Source organism: Arachis stenosperma, chromosome 9 (genome assembly GCF_014773155.1).
Source record: "Arachis stenosperma cultivar V10309 chromosome 9, arast.V10309.gnm1.PFL2, whole genome shotgun sequence".
Classification (NCBI taxonomy): domain Eukaryota; kingdom Viridiplantae; phylum Streptophyta; class Magnoliopsida; order Fabales; family Fabaceae; genus Arachis; species Arachis stenosperma.
The window spans coordinates 77867702-77874523 of record NC_080385.1 but is presented as its reverse complement, the minus strand read 5'-3'; the positions used below and the strand labels follow the sequence as shown (position 1 = coordinate 77874523).

The window sequence follows — 6822 nt, the reverse complement described above, 5'->3', positions numbered from 1 at the left end:
ACTCCATCTTTGTGGTGGAAAGAACTTTGCCAAGAAGGCATTGACTAGCTTTTCCCAAGAGTCCAGGCTTTCTTTAGGTTGAGAATCCAACCATATTCTAGCTCTGTCTCTTACAGCAAAAGGGAATAGCATCAGTCTGTAGACCTCAGGGTTAACCCCATTAGTCTTGACTGTGTCACAGATTTGCAAGAATTCAGCTAAGAACTGATGAGGATCTTCCATTGGAAGTCCATGGAACTTGCAATTCTGTTGCATTAGAGAAACTAATTGAGGCTTAAGCTCAAAGTTGTTTGCTCCAATGGCAGGGATAGAGATGCTTCTCCCATAAAAATCAGGAGTAGGTGCAGTGAAGTCACCCAGCACCTTCCTTGCATTGTTGGCATTGTTGTTGTTTTCGGCTGTCATGTGTTCTTCTTCCTTGAAGAATTCGGTCAGGTCCTCTAAAGAGAATTGTGCTTTAGCTTCTCTTAGCTTTCTCTTCAAGGTCCTTTCGGGTTCAGGATCAGCTTCAACAAGAATGCCTTTGTCTCTGCTCCTGCTCATATGAAAGAGGAGATAAAAAGAAAATGTGGAATCCTCTATGTCACAGTATAGAGATTCCTTGAAGTGTCAGAGGAAAAGAGAAATAGTAAGAAGAAGGAGAAGAAGAATTCGAACTTTAATTAGATAAGGTTCGAATTGTGCATTTAGAAGGAGTGGTACTCCATAAATAGAAGGATGTGGGAAGGAGGGAAGAGAATTTTCGAAAATTCAATTAAAAGATTTTGAAAACATTTTGAAAATTTGATTGATAATTTTCGAAAATTAAAAGTAAAAAAGAAATCAAGTGATTTTTGAAAAAGATTTTGAAATTAGAAATTAAAAAGATTTGATTGAAAACTATTTTGAAAAAAGAATGTGATTAAAAAGATTTGATTGAAAAGTTATGGTTTTAAAAAGATATAATTGAGAAGATATGATTTGAAAAACATTTTAAAAAGATTTGTTTTGAAAACAATTTGAAAAGATATGATTTAAAAAGAAATTGATGACTTGCCTAACAAGAAAAGATATGATTCAAACATAAAACCTTCCTCAACAGAAAAGGCAACATACTTGAAATGTTGAATCAAATCATTAATTGATAGTAAGTATCTTTGAAAAAGGAAAGAAATTGATTTTGAAAACATTTGATTGAAAAGATATGATTTGAAAAAGATTTGGTTTTGAAAAACTTTGAAAACTTGAAAGAAAATTGATTTGAAAACAAAATCTTCCCCCTAGCACCATCCTGGCGTTAAACGCCCAGAATGGTATACATTCTGGCGTTTAACGCCCAAAATGCTACCTTTTTGGGCGTTAAACGCCCAACCAGGTACCCTGGCTGGCGTTTAAACGCCAGTCTGCCTTCTTCACTGGGCATTTTTGAATGCTCAGCTTTTTCTGTATAATTCCTCTGCAGTATGTTCTGAATCTTCAATTCTTTGTATTATTGACTTGAAAAGACACAAATTAAAAATATTTTTGGATTTTTTAGTAATCAAAATGCAACAAGAATCAAATAACAATGCATGCAAGACACCAAACTTAGCAGTTTGTGTACTACTGACACTATATGAGACACATAAATACTCAAGCCAAAAGAATTCAAAGATCAAAACAAAGAAATATATGCATGGATTCGAAAAATATAACAAAAACATGCATTTGACACCAAACTTAAGATGAGACTCTAGACTCAAGCAAGAAACAGCAAATAATTTTTTTGGTTTTTATGATTTTGTAATTTTTTTGTGATTTTTTTTTTCGAAAATTAAGTGGAAAAAGGTATCAAAATTCTTAATGAGAATTCCAGGAATCAGTGCAATGCTAGTCTAAGACTCCGGTCCAGGAATTAGACATGGCTTCACAGCCAGCCAAGCTTTCAAAGAAAGCTTCGGTCCAAAACACTAGACATGACCAAAGGTCAGCCAAGCCTTAGCGGATCACTGCTCCAAAAGCAAAATTGATGAAAATCAACAAGCTCTTGTGGTGATAAGTTGAAACCTCGGTCCAATCAGATTAGACATGGCTTCTCAGCCAGCCAGATTTCAACAAATCATCATGAAACTCTAGAATTCATCTTCAAGAATTTCGAAAAAAATAAATACCTAATCTAAGCAGCAAGATGAACCGTCAGTTGTCCAAACTAGAACAATCCCAGGCATTGTTACCAAAAGCTTGCTCAAAACTTGAACAATCCCCGGCAACGGCGCCAAAAACTTGGTGCGCGAAATTATGAACAATACTTTTCACAACTCTCATAATCCCCGGTAATGGCTCCAAAAACGTGGTAGCTCAATACCATGGCATTACACAACTTCGCACAACTAACCAGCAAGTGCACTGGGTCGTCCAAGTAATACCTTACGTGAGTAAGGGTCGATCCCACGGAGATTGTTAGCATTGAAGCAAGCTATGGTCATCTTGTAAATCTTAGTCAGGCAAACTCAAATGTATATGATGATGAACGAAAATAATATAAAGATAAAGATAGAGATACTTATGCATATCATTGGTGTAAGAGCTTCAGACAAGTGTATGAAGATGCCTTCCCTTCCGTCTCTCTGCTTTCCTACTGCCTTCATCCAATCCTTCTTACTCCTTTCCATGGCAAGCTTGTGTAGGGTTTCACTGTTGTCAGCAGCTACCTCCCATCCTCTCAGTGAAAGCGATTGCATATGTCCTGTCACGGCATAGCGGAATTCAGCTGTCGGTTCTCGGTCAGGCCAGAATAATATCCATTGATACTTTTGCGTCTGTCACTAACGCCCTAGCCTGCTAGGAGTTTGAAGCACGTCACAGTCATTCAATCATTGAATCCTACTCAGAATACCACAGACAAGGTTAGACCTTCCGGATTCTCTTGAATGCTGCCATCAGTTCTTGCCTATACCACGAAGACTCTGATCTCACGGAATGGTTGGCTCGTTTGTCAGGCGAGCACTCGGTTGTCAGGCGATCAACCATGCATCGTGCAATCAGGAATCCAAGAGATATTCACTAAGCCTCAGATGCTTGTAGAACAAGAATGGTTGTTAGTCACCTTGTTCATGAGTGAGAATGGTGATGGGCGTCAATCATCACCTTCATCATGTTGAAGAACAAGTGATATCTTGGATAAAGAACAAGCGGAATTGAATGGAAGAACAATAGTAATTGCATTAATACTCGAGGTACAGCAGAGCTCCACACCTTAATCTATGGTGTGTAGAAACTCCACCGTTGAAAATACATAAGAACAAGGTCTAGGCATGGCCGAATGGCCAGCCTCCCAAAGGTCTAAGATAGCATAAAACAAAGATAGCTACCCCCAAAAGTCTCCCTAATACAATAGTAAAAGGTCCTACTTATAGAAAACTAGTACATAGATGAGTAAATGACATAAAAATCCACTTCCGGGCCCACTTGGTGTGTGCTTGGGCTGAGCAATGAAGCTTTTTTGTGTAGAGACTCTCCTTGGAGTTAAACGCCAGCTTTAGTGCCAGTTTGGGCGTTTAACTCCCAATTAGGTGCCAGTTCCGGCGTTTAACGCTGGAATTTCTTGAGGTGACTTTGAACGCCGGTTTGGGCCATCAAATCTTGGGCAAAGTATGGACTATTATATATTGCTGGAAAGCCCAGGATGTCTACTTTCCAACGCCGTTGAGAGCGCGCCAATTGGGCTTCTGTAGCTCCAGAAAATCCACTTCGAGTGCAGGGAGGTCAGAATCCAACAGCATCTGCAGTCCTTTTGAGTCTCTGGATCAGATTTTTGCTCAGGTCCCTCAATTTCAGCCAGAAAATACCTGAAATCACAGAAAAACACACAAACTCATAGTAAAGTCCAGAAAAGTGAAATTTAATTAAAAACTAATAAAAATATAATAAAAACTAACTAAATCATAACAAAAACATACTAAAAACAATGCCAAAAAGTATACAAATTATCTGCTCATCACCATTGCAGGGTTCTCAGGATCATAAGCTTCTTCTTCAGAAGATGCCTCTTTAGTACTGTTGGATGCATTTTGCCATTCATTCAGATTTTGAGAAATCATGTTGACTTGCTGAGTCAACATTTTGTTCTGAGCCAATATGGCATTCAGAGCATCAATCTCAAGAACTCCCTTCCTTTGAGGCGTCCCATTATTCACGAAATTCCTCTCAGAAGTGTACATGAACTGGTTATTTGCAACCATGTCAATAAGTTCTTAAGCTTCTGCAGGCATTTTCTTTAGTTGAATGGATCCACCTGTAGAATGGTCCAATGACATCTTAGAGAACTCAGATAGACCATAATAGAATATATCCAAAATGGTCCACTCTGAAAGCATGTCAGAAGGACACCTTTTGGTCATCTGCTTGTATCTTTCCCAAGCTTCATAGAGGGATTCACCATCTTTTTGTTTGAAGGTCTGAACATCCACTCTAAGCTTGCTCAGCTTTTGAGGAGGAAAGAACTTAGCCAAGAAGGCCGTGACCAGCTTATCCCAGGAGTCCAGGCTATCTTTAGGTTGTGAGTCCAACCATGTTCTAGCTCTGTCTCTTACAGCAAAAGGGAAAAGCATGAGCCTATAGACTTCAGGATCTACTCCATTGGTCTTAACAGTCTCACAGATCTACATGAATTCAGTTAAAAACTGATAGGGATCTTCTGATGGAAGTCCATAGAACTTGCAGTTCTGTTGCATTAGAGCAACTAGTTGAGGTTTTAGCTTTGCTCCAATGGCAGGGATTGAGATGCTTCTTCCATCAAACTTGGAAGTAGGTGTAGTATAGTCACCAAGCATCCTCCTTGCATTATTGTTATTGGGTTCGGCTGCCATATCCATTTATTGTTCGAAAATTTCAGTAAGGTTGTCTCTGGCTTGTTGTAATTTAGCTTCTCTTAGTTTCCTCTTCATAGTCCTTTCAGGTTCAGGATCAGCTTCAACAAGAATGCCTTTTTCCTTGTTCCTGCTCATATGAAAGAGAATAGAGCAGAAAAGGAAGAGGAATCCTCTATGTCACAGTATAGAGATTCATTTATGTTAGGAGAAGAAGAAAGGAATAAAGGAAGGAAAAGAGTTAAGAATCCAAACACAAGGGGGAAGATAGGTTCAAATTCTTGAGATGAAGAGAAGTGTTAGTAAATAAATAAATAAATAGATGAAGATGAGAGGGAGAGAATTTCAAAAATTAATTTTGAAAAAGGGTGAGTGATTTTCGAAAATTAAGAGAAGAATTAAAATTAAAATTAAAATTTGAAACAATTAGTTAATTAAGAAAATTTTGAAAAAGAGGGAGGAATTTTCGAAAATTAGAGAGAGGAAAGTAGTTAGGTGGTTTTGAAAACGATAAGAAATAGTAAAACAAACAAAAAGTCAATTAGTTAGTTGAAAAATATTTGAAATTCAATTTTGAAAAGATAGGAAGTTAGAAAAGATATTTTGAAATTAAATTTTTGAAAAAGATATGATTAAAAAGATATTTTAAAAAAAAGATTTGATTTTTAAAATTAAAATTGATTACTTGACTAACAAGAAACTAAAAGATATGATTCTAGAATTTAAAGACTGAACCTTTCTTAACAAGAAAGTAACAAACTTCAATTTTTGGATCAATCACATTAATTGGTAGTAAAGTTTTTGAAAATCATGAAATAAAGATAAGAAAAGATTTTGAAAAAATATTTTCAAATTTTCAAAAATCATAAAAGAAAAATGAAAAAGATTTGATTTTTTTGAAAAAGATATTGAAAAGATAAGATTTTTAAATTTAAAAATTTGACTTGACTTATAAGAAATAGCTAAGTTTTAAAAATTTTTGACTAAGTCAACTCAAATTTTCGAAATTTAGGAGAGAAATAAGGAAAAGATATATATATATATATATATATATATATATATATATATATATATGAATTTTTAATGATGAGAGAGAAAAACACAAATATGACTTAAAGCATGAAAATTTTGGATCAAAACACTTAATGCATGCAAGAACACTATGAATGTCAAGATGAACACCAAGAACACTTTAAATGTCAAGATGAACATCAATACTTATTTTTGAAAGATTTTCAAGAAAAGAAAACATGCAAGACACCAAACTTAGAAATTTTTTATGTTTAGACACTATGGATTAAAAAATGCATATGAGAAACAACAAAAAGCACAAAACAAGAAAATATCAAGATTAAACAAGAAGACTTACCAAGAATAGCTTGAAGATCATGAAGAACTCATGCATGAATTTTCGAAAATTGCAAGAAAAAGGGAAACATGCAATCAAACTTAAAACATGACACAAGACTCAAACAAGAAACACAAAATATTTTTGGTTTTTATGATTTTATTAATTTCTTTTTTTTATTTTTTTTCAAAAATTTATAGGGAAAAAAAATAAGAAATTCAAAATTTTTAATAAGAATTCCAGGAATCTTTCAATGTTAGCCTAAAGCTCCGATCCAGGAGTTGGACATGGCTTAATAGCCAGCCAACTTTAGGATATAAATCAGGCATGCAACAGTTGATACTTCATCCAACTCCATATACATGCCTTTTATGTTGACAAGTGAAAGCCTCAATCCAAAAGAATTTGGACATGGCTTTATAGCCAGCCAAGCTTCAACATGCTTTATGAAACACTAGAATTCATTCTTAAAAATTTAGAATAATTCTTCGAAAATAGAAGTAAAAAATTTTTTTTTGAAAGATTTTTGAAAAATTTTTGAAAATAAAACAAAAAGAAAATTACATAATCTGAGCAACAAGATGAACCGTCAGTTCTCCAAACTCGAACAATCCCCGGCAACGGCGCCAAAAACTTGGTGCACGAAAT

General features: G+C 35.3%; 1 non-coding gene across 1 annotated transcript; it reads left to right on the top strand.

The window, feature by feature from the left end:
- Window positions 1-4328: 4328 nt before the first annotated feature.
- On the top strand, window positions 4329-4436 carry LOC130952409 (small nucleolar RNA R71). Its single transcript, XR_009074590.1, has one exon. It is a non-coding gene; the product is annotated as a small nucleolar RNA R71 (small nucleolar RNA).
- The last annotated feature ends 2386 nt before the right edge of the window (window positions 4437-6822 follow it).